The sequence below is a fragment of the Monodelphis domestica genome, chromosome 2, assembly GCF_027887165.1.
Source record: "Monodelphis domestica isolate mMonDom1 chromosome 2, mMonDom1.pri, whole genome shotgun sequence".
Taxonomy (NCBI): domain Eukaryota; kingdom Metazoa; phylum Chordata; class Mammalia; order Didelphimorphia; family Didelphidae; genus Monodelphis; species Monodelphis domestica.
Window position 1 is genome coordinate 543256454 of NC_077228.1, and position 17500 is coordinate 543273953.

Below are 17500 nucleotides of genomic sequence, written 5' to 3' on the forward strand. Positions count from 1 at the left end.
AGCCTCAGCACCTTCCCTTCTCCCAAGGACCTTCCGAAGGAACCCGGGAGGATGGCAGCCCCTGTCAGGGCCCAGGGAAGGAGGGAGGGAGGAAGGACAGAATGAAGGAGGGAAGGAAAGCAGGAAGGAAGGAGAGAGGGAGGGAGGGAGGAAGGAGAGAAGGAAGGAAGGAGGGACGGAGGGGGAAGAAGGCTCCCAGGGCCTCCAGAAAGCGGGCCTGGTCCCCCCAGCCCCCCAGGGTCCACCCCGGGCCCTCCATTAGCCTTAAGTGGCCGGGAGCCCAGGGCAGGGGCCATTTCGGGCCCTGCTGGGCCGCCTCCTCCCCTCCATGTGGCCTCAAGTGCCCAAAGGAGCCTCCTGTCCCAGCTCCAGGGCCAGGCACCCTGGACAGCTCCGAGCACCAGGCAGTGCTGAGGCCAGAGGGATTGGGCTAGCCTTGGCCAGGGGACAGCTGCGGGATGGCGGCGCCCCTCCTTCCCTCCCGGCCCAGCCCAAGCCCCCGGAAAGGAGGGGGAGGGTCGGGAGCGCTTCCTGGAGGGCACACGCGGCGCCCCCAAGGGAGGCCCTGAAGGGAGGGGGCAGTAGGCGCACTACAAACTTCTGGAGGGGGAGGAGCCGGACTCCCCATCCCCAGCTGGTCGCCCGGCGCCCCGCTACCTCTCCTCGCGCGCCTCCGCTTCCAGCGCCGCCGCCGGGCCGCACTTGGAGCCCCGGAGAGCCTCAGGGGGGCCATGGCCGCGAGGGGCTCCGCGAGGCAGCTGTGGCTGCCTTCATTCATCGGGCGCGGCCGGCGGAGCGGCTCGAGCCTCCTCAGAGCAGCCAGTCAGCGCGGAGAGGCAGCCTGGCGGCGCGCGGGCACGTGTGCTGGTTAACCCTTCAGCAGGCGCGCCCGCGGCGGGAGGGAAGGAGATCCCGCCCTACCCCCCCCCCCCCCCAGCCTCGGGCTCAGGTTCTCCCCCACTGAGGACTTGTGGCTGGCTGGTGTGGGGGAGGGGCGTCGGGGCCAAAGTGCGGCGCCCTCACAGCACCCGGCAGACGCAGCCAAGGCAGAGCCGAACCTGAGAGGGGCAGGAACTGGGGACCCCCGAGGCCACCCGAGGGCAGGGCCTGGGGCGACCCTTCAGCTTGGGAAATGTCTGCCCTGGGCCCCTCGGAGCCCCCCTGGGTCAGGAATCGGGCGTCAGAGAAGGGGCAGGAGGAGGCGGGACTTCCTCACAGCCCCAGCTCAGAGCTGCAGGGACCTGCTCTTTTCCCCACAGTCTTAGCCAGGTCACCTGGAAATGCTGTCCTGGGGCAGCTGGATGACTCAGTGGGTGGGGTACCAGGCTCAGAGTCAAAAGAACCCGAGTTCAAATCCAGCCTTGGATGGTTACTGGCCCTGTGTCCCTGGACAAGTCATTTCAGTTTCCTCAACTGGAGGAAGAATTGGCCAACTACTACAAAGTCTCTGTGGAGAAAATCTGTCCAGACAGGGTCCCAGAGTCAGACAGGATGGGAACAACTGAAGGGCAGCAAGGCTAAACTCTACAAGACAGTACAGAGATGACAGAAACCAGAGAAACTCAAGCGACTGACTGAAAACAACCTCCAGGGCCAAAGAAGGCACCCAGAGAAAGCCAACACTGAGAGAACAAAATGTCTCTCTGCAGCCTGACTTGTTTCCAAGAAGGGAGGAGGAAGCCAACCTAGCAGGCTCTTTCTCAGATTTTTCAAATCAGAAAGGGATAAGCCACAAAAGAAAATGAAGGACTGCTGACTCATGAACACTGATGAGAAAAGACACAAGGCCACATGGACAGAGCCTGCAGCCATACAGGATTCATTTCTGTCAAATTGGCCCTAGACTGGGAAGACAATAGTGCCTCAGCACTGAGGAAACAATTAGGCTGAATAAGTCACATTAGTAATAAAAGCAAAAGTGTGGCTTTATCAGAGGATGTGCCAAAAACATTTGGTAACCCAAAAGCATTGATTTCCGCTAAAACACTGCGATGGCGCATGAGTGAAAGGCCCATTCCTTAGTCCATCCGAGGCAGATTGACCCCAACTGGCCTGCAACAGAGCTCAGCCTGTCCCCACCCCACCCCCGGCTCTACAGGTCCACTTCCTCCTGACTGTGCTCAGAACCAGGCCATCTGTAGAGCTTCTGCCATTGGAATGGAAGTTCCCTTCTCACTCCCTGGCACAGGATCCAGCGGTGGCCCAGGCTGAACTGCGCTGGGTTTCCAGGCGATGGCCCAGTCTGTATAAACACTGCCACCCAGGCCTGTACCTCAGCCTTAAAGGGGCTCAGGACTGGCAGCCCAACACAGCAGACCCTCCCTAAGTGCCCACTGGGGCCTCTCCCAGCGGCTCCCTCAAGCGGTCCCTCCCTCCTCAGTCCTTGTGGCTCTGTTACATGTCCAAGCCCCTGATGCATGATGTCCAGGGGCCTGGGGGTGACCAGGGGGCTCCCCTGGCCAGAACAGGGAGGGACCCACACTGCCCCCTCCCCTGAAGCAAACGTGCGCGAGTCTCTCATGTACCTTTCCTGGGTCCAAACTGAACACTCGGAATTCGGGGGCAATCAGGTACAGCTTGGCCTGAGGAATCAGGGCTAAGGATGGGCACAAGTGCCCCACAGAATGGCAGGTGACTGGAGGGCCACTGAGCAAGGCCCCTCCCCCAAGACTGAAGAGCTGAGGATGGGGGCAACAGGCGGTCCAAGCCCAAGGGGTATGTCAGGGCACAGGCAGGGGCCTCCCTCTGCTGGAGCTGGGTCTGGGGACTGGCCCAGGCATTCTGGAAGGGAGATGACTGTCTCTAGTCTCAGACTCCGAGAGCCCGCTGTCAGCTCAAGCTGACTCAAGAGGGCCCAGACAAGAAGAGGTTAAGATGCCCTCCCCCTGCCATCGCCTCACTTTTCTGGGGTCTTTTAAAACCTCAAGGATGATTCTGGGGCTCCCAAACGGAATACCCCGTCTCAGGGCAGCACAAAGGGCCCCCAAAGAAAACTGGAAAACAATATAGGGGAGATTGGGTCTGGACCAACATCTCACACCCTATACCAAGATAAGCTCAGAATGGGTGAATGACCTGAACATAAAGAAGGAAACTATAAGCAATTTAGGCGAACATAGAATAGTATACTTGTCAGATCTTTGGGAAAGGAAAGACTTTAAGACCAAGCAAGACTGCGAAAAGTTAAAAAATAAGAATTAATCATTTTGATTACATTAAATTAAAAAAAGTTTTGTACAAACAAAATCAATGCAACCAAAATAAGAGAAGCAACAAATTGGGGGGGGGGGGGGAATCATAACAAAAACCTCTGACAAAGGTTTAATCACTCAAATTTATAAGGAACTAAACCAGTTGTACAAAAAATCAAGCCATTCTCCAATCGATAAATGGGCAAGGAGCATGAACAGGCAATTTTCAGTCAAAGAAAGCAAAACCATGACTTCCAGTCAAGATGGTGGCGTAGAAGCAGCAAAAGTTCAGACCTCGGAAACCCTTCCTTACCGATCGCAAACTGAGAGCTCCTAGGATTCAAGCTGAACAACAGGACAGACCTGGGGAACCCTCCTCCCAGACCTGGATCAAAAGGTACAGCCCCCCAAAAGCCAAAACCCTAGATCACTCGGATCTAAGGGGCAGGCAGAAGGAAGGTCCCAGGACCCATCCCCCCCAACCCAGAGTGCTGAGCCCACAGCAGCAGCAGGGACTTCAGGGTCAGAAAAAGGGCCCCAGGGCTGGCTATTTTGAAGGACTCACCTTGAAAGCGACCTGAGCCAGTCTCTGGGACGCCCAACACAGATGGCAGGGAAACATAGAGAGAAGGGGGAAGCCTGTAGACCCCTGGCTGGGTCCTTCCAACTGAGTCTCAAGGGAGGTCCCAGCTTTAGGGCACCAGCTGAACCCAATCCCATCAGGAGCCCTCAGAGCTACTGAAAGGAGAGAAATCTTAGGGCCGGCAAGGGGGTTGCTCCAAAGAGCTTACCTAGAAAGTAACCTGGGCAGGTCTCCGGGCATTCAACACAATTGTGGAGGAGGAGGTTGGGTTTTTTTTCTTTTTCTTTTTTTGGCTCAGGGATCATTTGGCCCACACCAGCTGATCCTAATCCCATCAGGAGCCCTCAGAGCTTCTGAAAGAACAGAAACAGGGCCGGCGGCTAAGGGCTTACCTTGAAAGCAACCTGGGCCAGTCTCTGGGCATTCAACACAGATTGTGGAGAAGGAGGTTTCTTGCTTTAGGGCTCATTCAGTACAAACAAGCTGAACCTAATCCCATCAGGAGCCCTCAGAGCCCAGGGAGGCCATGACCCCTCCCCCCTTAGAGAGCAGAGTCTTCTGAAAGAACCAGCTGAATCTAATCCCATCAAAAGTCTCCAGAATGCAGGGAAGCCCAGGCTCCCCACCCATCCTCATTGACTGCTGGACTTTAAGCCAATCAAAAGCCTCCAGAGGACAGGGAAGCTCAAACCCCCAACAACCCTCCCCCAGAGACTACACCAAGAGATCTTCTGTTAAAGCTCCAAAAGGGGAGACTGATAGAAGTCCCAAAAAAAACAAAGAAAATGAGAGGAACAAGAGCACAGACAAATACAGGGAGTAAAGAAGGGGTGAATTTGAGCAAACAACAGAAAAAGAAGAAAGAAACTACAATAGACAGCTACTACTCAGCAAATGGAACAGAGGGGGAGAGATCAGCAAACAATAAACCAGAAATGCCAGCGAATTGGATACAGGCTGTGGAAGAACTCAAAACACAACTAAGAGAGGCTGAAGACAATTGGGAAAAGAACTTAAAAATTAAGATAAGTCATCTGAAAAGAGGCACTTGAACTAAAACAAGAAAATAGTGTCTTGAAATCCAAAATCAACCAGCTGGAAAATGAGGCAAAGGGATGAAAGATGAGGCAAAGGAGATGAAAGATGAGGTAAAGAGGATGAAAGACGACCTTCAAAGAAAATCAGACCAGAAGGAAAAAGACGACCAAAAAGCCAGAGATGAAATCCAATCTTTAAGAACCAGAATACAACAACTAGAATCAAGTGACCTCACAAGGCAGCAGGACACTATAAAACAAAACAAAAAGAATGAAAAAATTGAGGAAAATGTGAAGCATCTCATTCACAAAACAGATGATTGAGAAAATCGTTCAAGAAGAGACAAATTAAGAATAATTGGACTACCAGAAGACCACAACAAAAGAAAAAGCCTGGACATAATACTAGAGGAAATTATCCAGGAAAACTGTCCCGAGATCCTAGAACAAGAGGGGAAAGTGGAGATTGAAAGAATCCACAGATCACCCCCTGTATTTAATCCCCAACTGACAACACCAAGAAATGTTATAGCCAAATTCAAAAACAATCAGATGAAAGAAAAGATATTACAAGCTGCCAAGAAGAAGCCATTCAGATACCATGGAAACACGGTGAGGTTAACACAGGATCTGGCTGCATCCACACTGAAGGACCGAAAGGCATGGAATACGATATTCTGGAAAGCAAGGGAACTAGGCCTACAGCCAAGAATAAAATACCCATCAAAACTGACTATATTCTTACAGGGGGAAGTATGGTCATTCAGCACAACAGAAGAGTACCAAGCATTCATAAATAAAAGACCAGACCTGAACAGAAAATTTGATGTCCAACCACAGAACTCAAGAGAATCATCAAAAGGTAATTTAAAAAGAGGGGAAAAAAACAAACAAAACAACAACAAAAATTTTATAAGAGACTCAGTAAGTTAAAATGATATGTATCCCTATAAGAAAAGAGGTCATTGGTAACTCTTAAAAACTGTTGCAATCACCTGAGCAGTTAGAAGAACTACACTCAGAGGGAACAGTGACAAACTGTATAGGATGAAAGGACAAGACATAAATAGGTATATAGAGATATGCATGCATAAATACATATACATGTGTATGTATATATACATGACTAAAGCTAAAAAAGAAAAGAGGTTATGACTAAAAGAAATGGGAAAAGAAACAAATGGGGGTAAATTTATATGTCACAAAGAAGCTCATGGCGGGAGGGGGGAGAACATCGATACACTGGAAGGGTAAAGAGGTTGGAGATAGGAAATATTCAACTCTTACGTACTTTGAAAATGACCCAAAGAGGGAAGAACAATCCAATCCATTGGGGAAGAGAATAGATTTGCGCCCTATAGGGGAGTAGAAGGGTAAAAAACAGACTGGTGGGGAGGGAAGCAGTACAAGGGAGGGAGAGGGTGTGGGGGGGAATTTTTAAAAAGATTACAGGGGAAAATAAGGGAGGGAATAAGAAGGGAGGGGGGTAGAAAGGGAAGTAAAATAAGGGAGGGAATGGGGGGGGCTGACTATAAACAAACATTGGTATAGAAGGAAATAGTGAAAGAAGAAAAGGCAGGACCAGGAGTAGAAATCAAAATGCCAATGAACAATGTATGAAAATGACCAAATAAAATAATGTTTAAAAAAAACCATTAATAAGCAGATGAAAAAGTGCTCTAAATCTCTTATAATCAGAGAAATCCAAATCAAAACAAGTCTGAGGTATCACCTCAAACATAGCAGATGACAGCAAAAGAAAGTAATGAATGCTGGAGGGGGTGTGGCAAAGTCGGACATTAATGCATTGCTGGTGGAGTTGTGAATTGATCCAACCATTCTGGAGGGCAATTTGGAACTATGCCCAAAGGGCACTAAAAGACTGTCTGCCCTTTGATCCAGCCATAGCACTGCTGGGTTTGCACCCCAAAGAGATAATAAAGAAAAAGACTTGTACAAAAATATTCATAGCTGCGCTCTTTGTGGTGGCAAAAAATTGGAAAATGAGGGGATGCCCTGTGATTAGGGAATGGCTGAACACATTGTGGTATATGTTGGTGATGGAATACTAGAGTGCTAAAAGGAATGATGAACTGGAGGAATTCCATGGAGACTGGAACAACCTCCAGGAAGTGATGCAGAGCGAGAGGAGCAGAACCAGGAGAACATTGAACACAGAGACTGATACTCTGTGGTACAATCGAACGTAATGGACTTCTCCATTAGTGACAATGCAATGTCCCTGAACAACCCGGAGGGATCTATGAGAAAGAACACTATCCACGTCCAGAGGAAGAACTGTGGGAGCAGAAACACCTGCCTGATCACATGGGTTGAGGGGATATGGCTGGGGATGGAGACTCTAAATGAACATCCTAGGGCAAAAACCAACAACATGGAAATAGGTTCAATCAAGTACACATTTTAAATCCAGGGAAATTTCATGTCAGCTATGGGAGGGGGTGGGGAGAAGGGAGGGGAAGAACATGAATCTTGTAACTAAGGAAAAATATTGTAAATTGACTAATTAAATACAAATTTCAAAATAAAATTAATATTCAGTAACTAAAAAAGGGGGCCCCCAAAGCCCTGGATTGACCCCTACCATCAGTCAGTCAATCGATACACGTTTAGTGAGCACCTCCCATGTCCTAGGCACTCGGGGACGTGAAAATGCCCTGCTGGGGGCCTCAATTTCCCCCTCAAGAGAGTGAAGGGCCCAAGTCTCACAGTTCATTGCAACAGCTGAAGCCAGCCCAGAGCAGCAAGCTCCGGGATGGACCACGGTCCCACCCTGCCTGTCCAGTCCAATCTGGTCCCTGCTAGGTCTCCCCTGCCCTGTCTTGTGGGAACAGAAGCTCGGACTGTGCCCTGCCCCCTGCTCTCTGTCCAGGCCCACAAAGAGGGGTGCGAGGCCCAGAGAGCCCTGGGGAGAACCGGCCTAACTCAGGGCAGGGGTCCAGGGCCAAGGCCTTCCCAGCAGACACTAAAGTCTAGCCCTCCCCAAGCTTTATGGTCAGAGCTAGCTGCAGCACCGAGGGGAAGGCACTGGCTTTAGAGGCCATGGACCTGGGTTTGAATTTTGACTGTTGCTCCTTGTGTGACCTAGGGTAAACCCCAGCCTCTCTTGACCCCAGCTTCCTCCTCTTAGAGTGAGCAGGGGGTGCAGTAGAGTGGCTCACTGCCTAGAGCCAAGTCTGGAATTGGGAAGTCCTGGGTTCAAATTTGACCTAGACACTTCCTTAGCCCTGGGCAAGTCACTTGGTCCCCTGCCCAGCCCTCCCAGCTCTTCTGCCTTGGAATGATACCCAGTATGGAGGGGGCTAAAATAAAAGCACAAAAGAAGTGCCTAAACTGTTACTCTGCCAGGGGTTCCCGTGCGGGGCAGCTCGGCTCTAAGGTTCCTCCCAAGACTGGTGCTCCAAGGCCCAGATGAGGCCGCTGGGCCCCAGATGCCAGCCAAACACGCATGGCCCCCTCGCCAGGGCAGCGGGTATGAGCTCGGGCGTGAAAAGGGCCAACGCGATCCCTCCGGCCATCACCGTCCTCCTCTGCCGCCCACTGTGGGCTCTCGTGGCTCCCTCCTCGGTGGAATGGCCAGATGGGGACCCGTGAAAGGGCCACCCCTGCCCCAGACCTCTGGGAGGACCCGCCATGGCCGATGGGATTCTCCTGAGCCGCCCCTGCCCCAACCCCATCTGGGACGCTGGCCGACCCCCAAGCCCCCTCCCCCAGCCCGAGGTGCCCTGGAGAGGGCTGGGCAGGCTGGGTGCTGAGGGAAACAGCACACAAGGGCTCTCTGGGCATCCTGGCACAAAGGGCCTCTGCCAGGCGATGTGGCCGGCTAATGAGGCTCTGGGCCCTCCGGGGCCCGGGAGAGGGCACAGACACTGGCTCTCAGGCTCCCTCGGTTGCCCTCCAATGCTGTCCAACAGCGCCATCTGCTGGCCCACAGCCGCTCTCCACTGCGCCTCCCCCACTTCGGGACGGTTCAGCAAAGACCCAAACGTGGCCTAAAAACCTCCAGGGTGCCACGGGCGCAGAGCGGAGAGGCGGGAGCTCTGCTCTGGTGCCCCGCGGCCATCCCGGCCATCCCATGGCGGCCAGGAACCTGCCGCGCCCCATCATCGGGCCCTTCCGGCTGATGTGTTTCAAGCGACACTCACGAAATGAGTTTCCATATTTCAGAACTTTGGGGCCTTCAGAAGGCAGGCAGGCAGCTGGATGGTACAATGGATACAGTGCCCGGCCTGGGGTCAGCAAGCCCTGAGTGCCAATTCAGCCTCAGACCCTTATTAGCTGGGGGACCCTGGCCAAATCACTTCATCCTGTCTGCCTCAGTTTCCTTATCTGTAAAATGAGCTGGAAAAAGAAATGGCCGGCCATTTTTGCCAAGAGAACCCCAATGGGGTCCCCAAGAGTCAGTCAGGCCTGGAACAAGCGAACCACAACTTTAGAAGAAGGCCCTCCTTCCACGTCACCACCTGAGCTTCTGGGGTGCTTGGCCCCCCAGCTGGAGGATGGCCCTCTTCGATGGTTTCCAAATGAGTGTGTGGCACCCCAGATTCTTGCACAATCGAAGGCCCTCTGATGGGAGGCAGGACACCCCCAGGGCCTGCCCCCACTTCAGCCAAGCTCCGGCTGCCACTGCCCCCTGGAGCCAGCTGCAGAGAGGTCCCCACTGCCTGGCAGGGCTGGGGCTCCGGAATGGGAATGCCAAGGAGGCAGGGCCCCGGTAGAGCACCGAAGGCCGCCCTCACTCCCGGCCACTTCCTCTGGGACATCAAGAGGGCAGGGTCTGAGGCCAGCGACCCCCTTCTTTGACTCCTTGAGGATGCTTGAGCACAAGGGGCATTTACCACAGAAACATAGAGCTGGGAAGAGGCCGCCGGCTCCACCATGGGCCCACTGCCTCCCTCACAGCCAGGGCCAAGTCAGAACTGCGGAGCTGGGGCACCTGGGGCCACAGAACTATTTCTTTCATTTCCGAGGCTGCCACCTGCAGGCTTCCAGGATTTGGAGCCCCCAGGCTGGCCCAGAAGCCACCGGAAAGGAAGAGTCACTCAACCCACTGGAGCCAGCAACAAGCGGCCCAAAAGGTTCCAGCCAACGGCTCTCCCTTGGCTGAGGGAGCTGGCCTCGGCACTGGCAGAGAAGGCCTGAGGACCCACAGACAGACCACCCTCGCTCGGCCCTCTCCTAAACGCCTCGGGTCACCCTCGGGAGACTTGCTCTGGCCACTGTTTCCATAACACAACACGGCCCGCACAGGCTCTGGTCTTACCTGAAGAGCTGCCACGCAAGATGAGTCTTGGGCCCTGCAACAGAGAAACAGAGGAGCCAAATTACTGGTGAGCCGATCCCAGAGACTCTTGGCGAGCCAGCACAGCTCCAGAAGACACCACAAGACACGGTGGCTGCCTTGGAGAACTAGGAAAACCCACCAGCAGAAGCCAGCTGGGAGAAGGGCTGCGAGTGTCAGGAAGAGGTGGCCCCTGTGGCAGGCGGGCTCTCTGAGCCTGTGCTCACTGCTCACTAGGCTTCCCGTCCTGGAACCTGAGGACTGTCACTGGGAAGAAGGAAGGAGGCAGAAAAACAGATTCTCCATGGAATTATGAGATAGTTTGACCCATCTCAGAGTATTCCTCTCTCCGTTTCCTGTCTCTATCCCTCTCTCCTTCTCTCCCTCTCTGCCTCTGTGTCTGTCTCTGTCTCTGTATCCAGAATTCTAAGGGGGGGGACTCCCCCAGGATGCCCCTGGAGGCCAGATGCACCACGCAGGGGGATCAGGAAAGGCTTCTTCCGGAAGGGGGGGGAGCCGTGTGGCGGAGTGAGGCTGGGCAGGCAGGGAGTGCGGGTGGATCCCAGGAGGAGAGTGGGCAGGCTGGGGAGAGCCTGAGGAAGCACCAGTTTAAAGGCCACTGACTGGGGCTTCTGCCACCCGGGCGGCCGCCACCCTTCGAAGCCTGCTAACCCGGAGCAGACGCCCCATCCCGAGTGCGGGACCAGGCAGACGGGGGTCTGTCCGGGCGGGGGAGCCTGGGGCAAGTGACTCTCCCAGGATCACCCAGAGCGCCAGGGCTCAGGCCACTCAGCCCCTCCCCTGGAGCAGCCCTGCACACCGGGCTCTGGGCGTGCCTGCAAATGCCCAGAATTCTGCCCCACCCCAGCGTGATTCGGGAGCAGCTCGTCCGCTTGGCCACGAGCCCCCTCCGTCCCTGGGATCCCCGAGAGGCCGGGGAGAAGCTGCCGGTGCCAAGGCTGCCCTCACCCATCTCCTCGCTGCCTTCGGCCTCGAGGCCTGGGCCGGGCAGCTCCCCTCAACGTGCCCGTACAAATGCCACGGCAGCCGTTCTGTGGCCCCTCCTCTGGGCAGCACCAGGGCCGCCCCCGCTCCAAAGGGGCCCCGGGCAGCTGGGGAGCATCCAGGAATCCGCCGGCATTAAAGCGACTTGTAGAACTCCAAAGGGCTGACGGCCAGCGAGTCCCTCCCGGCGTGGACTCCCCCCACAATCCCCAGGGCCACCTGTGGACAGCGCACAGACAGGCGTCTGGGCGGAGACCCCGTCCTTCCTCCTCCCCAGCACAGGCCCAGCATCCGCCCCAGCACCGGCCACCCCCGGAGGGCAGCTTCAGGAGGGGACTCGCTCCCCTCCCCCCACCCCAGCCCTGTCCCAGGCCTTCAGGCCTCCCCCCTACCCCCCAGCTCCTCCCCACACCCTCCTCTCCTCTCCTGGTCTTGGCAGGGGCCTTCTCTGCGTCTACACCCACTGAGGGGCGGCCGGGCTCACCCGCCCTCCACTCGGCCTCTCAGCCAGGATGGGAGCCCCAGGAGGGGCCTCAGCGCAGCGAAAGCGAGGAAACTCCCGAAGGCCCTTTTGGCAGCTGCTCTTCCGGCTGTGAGCCAGATTCGCATCGATCCACCCGAAGGGGAGCCTGCCCTGGCCCTCTCCTCCCCCGCCGTCTCTCTGTCTCTCTCTCTGTCTCTCTCTCTCCCCCCCTCTGTCTCTCTGTCTGTCTCTCTGTCTCTCTCTCTCACTCTGTCTCTGTCTCTCTGTCCCTCTCACTCTGTCTCTCTGTCTCTCTCTCTCTCTCTGTCTGTCTCTCTGTCTCTCTCTCTCTCTTTCTCTCTCCCTCTCTCTCTCTGTTTCTCTCTCTCCCCCCTCTGTCTCTGTCTGTCTCTGTCTCTCTCTCTCTTTCCCCCCCTCTGTCTCCCCCCCCCTTCCCCTCTCTCTCACTCAATAAACCTCAGTGGCTCCCTAGGACCTCTGGGATCAAACCCTAAATGCCGTGTTTGGCACTCGGAGCCCCTCATCGCCCGGCCCCTCCTCGCTTTCCAGCCTCTTGGCCTCTTTCTTGCTCCCCAATACGCGCTCTGACCCAGCAACAGCGGCCTGTGGGCTGTTCCCCAAACCAGGCTGTCCCTCTGGGTTTGGGGTCTCTTCCGGCTGCCCCCCCCCCGCCTGCCTTGCTGGAATCCCTGTGCAGACGGAGTCCCTCTCGCGCCCCCCTTATCCTGAAGTCCTCCAAAGTGGGTGATGCGGCAGAGCCGCTGCCTGCCCTCGACTGGTCCTCGCCAAGGGGAGGGTGGCACAGGAAGGTCTGGCAGGAACTTCCTGTGAGGCGTCTCCGCCTTCGAGCTTGGCCCCAGGAGCCCGGCGGTGGGGCGGGAGAAAGGCTGAGCTCTGGGCCCCTGGCTGGGGCCGCTGCTCTCCTCTCCTCTCCTCCTTTCTCTCTTTTCTCCTTCTTAAAGAAATGACCGCAACAAGCCAGTGGAATTGAGGCGTGAATTCCTGGCGAGCCGACCCCTCCAGAAGGAGGCCAACCCTCAGTTAGCCCTTCCGTCCTGGCCCTTGCCCCCGCCTCCTCCAGGAAGCCTTCCGAGGGCCTCATGAGCCTTCTCCTGTGCCGGGCTTCCTGTGTGCTGTCAGGCCTTTGCTGCTTGTCTCCCCATTCGCCTGGGGGCTCCCCGAGGGCAGGGGCTGCCTTTGGCCTCTGCTAGTCTCTGGGCTCAGCCTGTGGCTGGCGCTTGGAGGAGCTTCATGAAGGTTGACCGACCCACTGGAGTGCCCACTGCAATGCCCGCAGCCCCAGCTACGGAACGGTCCTGTTGTGGCTGTTGGTCATGGGCCGGCTGCCTTTTGAGGCCTGGAGGGCCTCCAGGAGGAGGTGTGGCATCCGCTTGGACCAGGCTCAGATCTTCCAGGGAGGAAGGCCAAGAGGAGAGGAACGATGAGGGCGGCGATGAGCAGATGCCCAGCCTGGCCACCAGGTGGAAGTGTCTGGCCACAGAGCAGGGCTCAGGGCTGCCCGCCTCAGCCCCTCCCCCTGCTGTTCGGCCACACAGCGTCTGTCCCCCTCCCTCATCCCCAGGAGACCCTGAAGGTGGCCCAGTGACCCGCCAAGCAAATACCCAGGAGCCTCCCTCTGAAGCCGTGGCATCACCGGGCTGCCGGGACTCCATCTGCTCCCAGGGAAAACGGGAGCCCCGAAGCTTCTGGAGAAGGGGAGCGACGGAGTCAGGAAGGCCGGAGGGGAGAGTCCAGACGCTTCCAGTGGGAAGCTGAGGCTGCGGCCTTGGCCCAGGGGAGAAGCAGGCAAGAGAGGGCCAGGCGAGACCCTGGGGGGGGCACATGACAGGGGGGAGGGGGGCTGCCCAGAGCGTCTGCACGACACGGAGACCCAGGAAGGGGCCTGAGCAGAGAGCCGGGGAAGGAGGAGAGCCGCTGGCCAGGGAAACGCTGGCCTGGAGGCCCGACGCTCCACGGGGCCTAATGAACCCCCCAAGCGCCAGCCCTCAAGACCGCCACGCAGAGAGCCCGGCCCAGGCGGCCCAGCACGGTGCCTGCTGCCCCCCACCTGCGGCTCCACAGCTCACCAAACCGGGGGACACCTGGGCCAGGAAGGGCGAAGAGCAGGACCTGGGGGGGAGGGGGGCACACCGGCCCGGAATGGGCCCTTCCAAGGCCCAGAGCTGCTACGGGTGACATGGGGTGGAGGCCCGGGGGGAGGCCCGGAAGGGGATGAGGCAGCCCAAGGCCCTGCTGTCACCTCTTCCAGCTGCTCTGTGGGTGTCTTGTCCTTCCCCCCTTCCCGTCCTCTCCTTTCCTTCTCTGTCTGTCTCCATCTGTCTGTCTGTCTGTCTCCGTCTCTGTCTGTCTCTCTCCATCTCTCTCTGCTTGTCTGTCTGTCTCTGGGCCGCCAGAGGCCTCCATACCTACTAGGATCTCGGCTAGGCCACCTGGGCTGCATTTCCCCAAAGCCATCCCCAAGATGCAACCACTCTGGGGAGGCTGAGGCCGCTGGCTCGCCTGCTGACAGAGCTTCCCGGTTCCTGGGTGGAGGAGGCTGGGCCACAGGGACTCGATGCCCGCAAAACATTGGTTTTGCTTTCTTTCTTTCTTTTTCTATTTCCTCCCTCACTACTCTAATTTCCTCTTAGAAAATTGAATATTGTGTATATCTATAGTTAGAAGTGCATTTAGGACTACAAGATGATTATGTTAAATGATCAATGGGGAGACTAGTCTCCCAATGATCACCAGGGGGGATTGTGAATCTTAAAAATTCTCAGCCCCTACTTCATAAGATTTGGTTAAGACCATTCCCCATTTTAAACAATGAAGGGACTTAGATCAGGAATGTGAGACCTCTACTACACCCCTACTTAAGCTTGCTTTAGGGGAAGAAACTCCTTGCTGAACAATGAAAGATACTTAAACCCATACTTATAATAAGGCAAAAGTTCTTAAGCTGTGCCTATTTTTAGGACAAATACAAAAGGGTGCTAAGTACCTATAAAGGTCAGGCAACTTGTGAATTTACAAGGAGCAAAGAGGTGAGAACTTACTCAGAGATTCTAGTCTACTCAGGTGTGAATTAAGAATGGTCTGTCCTTTGGAAAACATCCACTGTGATTGGTAGATGTGAGAACTTAGGGGAGGTGACATAGGAGAAAATTCCCTTTAAAAGGAGAGGAGAAACTGAGAGCAAAGGTCTCTCTCCCTGGAGCTCCCTCTGAGGAGACTCTGGAGAGTCTCAGAGATTCTCTCTCTGGAGATAGAGCTGGCTGAACTGGTCTCTCTCTGAACACTAGAATCCTTGCTTGGAAAAATCTTGTGGTGAGTGGATTAAAGACTGACTGATCTTTCTCTTAGGGCTTGGGCCTGGGTTGGCCAGGGCTGGCCTGGGCCGGTCTATCTTTTTCTCATTATTTCCTTTTTCTCTCTCTCCCTTTCTTTAATTCCTTATTTGTATTAATTAAAATCTCTATAAAACCCAGCTGACTTGGGTATATTTAATAATTGGGAATCTTTCCCTGATGACCACCTTATATTTGATTTAAAACAAGACACTGTCTTGAAACCATATTTTCTGTGGTCACAATTTAAGGCTCCAACTTTTTTTATCTGCAACAGTTTATGTCTTCCACTATTTTAATCATTACAGCCTCTGTCTGAGCCAGTCCAGGACAGAGGCCTTTTCTGTCCAGAGCCAAGGAGGAGGCCCAGCCTAGCTGCTCCTCCACCCTCTGGTGAAGCCGATCCGTCCTCAGTGACCTCCTGGGATCCGGCCAGGGAGAGCCGTGCCCAGCACAAGCACCGGATGCAGCCCCATCCTGGCAGCTCGGCAGAGGGTGCCAAACCCCAGAGCGGGTGGGCGAGCCCCCTCCAGCCCCCCCCCCCCATTGTAAACCTTAAAATTTCTTAGACTTATAAATGTTGGAAATTTCACCATTGGGAAATTTCATACTTGAAAAATTTCCTATTGATAGTGGGAACTCTATTGGAATGTGAACCCCATTGGCATGGGAGGTTCCTCCTCCTCCCTTCTTAAGATTACTTTAGGACAGAAACCTTTTGCTGAACAATGGAAAGGGCTTTGACCTATGCTTAAGCATAGAACAGGAAGTTCTTTGAGTCATGATTGATTTTAGAATTGATACAATGGAGATACTTGGAATGACAGAACCAGGTCTTGGAAATTACAATCTCCACCCTACTCAGTCCTAACAGGATTTAGGAAGGGCTGCAGCATAGATCAAAATTTAATTATTCCAATCTCTACCCTACTCAGGGTAACAGGATTTGGGAAGGGCTGTAGCAAAGGATCAAGATTTAATTATTTGAGAATATGACCTTCAACAGGCATGTGCAAAGCCACAGACCTCTGGGCGTTCCTGGGTTAAGCTAGAGCCACCATTAGCACAGGGAAGACATGGACAGTGATTGGTAGATGTGAGAACTGAGGGGAGGGAACTTGGATGGTTTGCTTAAAGATAGCGGGGTCTGAGGACTGGGGGGGTTGGAGAGGTTTTGCTCTGAGAGGTTGTGCTCTGAGAAGCTTGCTCTGAAGGAAGCTGGAGGTGGAGGCCCCTGAGACTGTTTCTCCATTTTGGTCATGTGAGTGATAGGGACTGATCTCCTTTCTTTGCCCCAGCTATCTAAGGGCTTGGGACTTTTGGCCCAGCCTAAACAGAGGGGGTATTTAAGCCCTATTCCCTTCTCTCCCCTTTCTCTCTCCCCCTCTCTCTCTATCTCTAATACCTTTCTTCATCCTGTTTGTAATTAAACTCCATAAAAGGTTGACTGCTGACTTGAGTTTTCATTTAGGAATTACATAGCTGAATTCTTTGGCGACCTTAAATTAATATATATCAGTCTTTTAAAGTGATTTCCTTGTCACACCAGGGACACCCTAGACGGTGCTGGGTGGGGCCTCCATGGGAGGATACAGGGCACAACTACGTGGATTGCCTCACAGCTAAGGGCCCACATTGCTTAAAGTGGAGAAGGATGGGCATCCGCCAGTGACCCAGGATGGGCAAGGGTGCCCAACAGCCCCAGGTGGGTGAGGGTGCCCAACAGCCCCGGGCAGGCGAGGCTGCCCAATAGCTGCCCAACAGCCCCGGGCGGGCAAGGGTGGCCAACAGCCCCAGGCGGGTGAGGGTGCCCAATCTGCTGACCTGCTGGGGACTTTGAAGCATCTGGTAGAGGCCAATTCATGTCCGCCCCAGTGCCAGTCACTCCTCTGCCCCTTCCTGGGAAAGGTGGGCTCTGCCACAGACAGGCAGGGAAGGGAGAAGCCCGGGCAGGCGGGGCAACTCTGGGCAGCAGCCTTGGAGGGCCTGGTGGCTGGTGGCGGCCCAGAGTGGACGGGAGGGAGCAGAGACACGCAGCAGGTGGGCAGGACAGAAAAGGGCCATTGAGGCCAGGTCAGCACAGAGGAGTGAGGTGGGGATATGTGTGAGTGCGCACGCATGTGCAGGCGTGTGAGTGTTCAGATGTGTGTAGGCACACAGGCATTTGCGCGTACACTCGGGGGCACCCCTTACCTGCAGAAGCACGCTGCCTCCCGGGCCCCAGGTAGGAGGGCTCGAGCGCGGGCCGCCAGGGGGTTCCTCGGCTCAGCGGGTCAGCTCAGAACCGGCCCGGGAAGCTTCCCTCTGTGGAACCAAAGACAGAGACGCGGCCTCAACGACAACAAGCGGCATTCCCGGCCCCACCGCCTGCTGCCAGGGAAGGGACCGCCCGGGGCTCCCCGGCCGTCTGCCCCCCCCAAGAGAACCCAAGGTGGCTCCAGCCCTCTCAGGGGCCCCCATGGACCGCCTCCAATGGGGAAGTGGGTTGGCAGACCATAAAGACAATTGATAGAAGCCTCGGGAGGGGGCAGGGTGGCACGGCGGCCAG

The 17500-nt window shown here is 55.3% G+C and overlaps 1 protein-coding gene across 2 annotated transcripts in view; it reads right to left on the reverse strand.

Annotated features, from left to right (window-relative positions):
- The window catches only part of ADARB1 (adenosine deaminase RNA specific B1), an 87105-nt gene that overhangs the window by 43091 nt on the left and 26514 nt on the right, over nucleotides 1–17500 (reverse strand). The window contains exons 2-3 of one of the 2 annotated variants that reach the window (XM_056814546.1): nucleotides 17146–17256; nucleotides 10096–10129 (exon numbers count right to left, since the gene is read on the reverse strand). The gene's annotated coding sequence lies outside the window, so the exon portion shown is untranslated. The remainder of the gene's footprint in view (nucleotides 1–10095; nucleotides 10130–17145; nucleotides 17257–17500) is intronic. The other variant, XM_056814547.1, reaches the window with a different exon arrangement.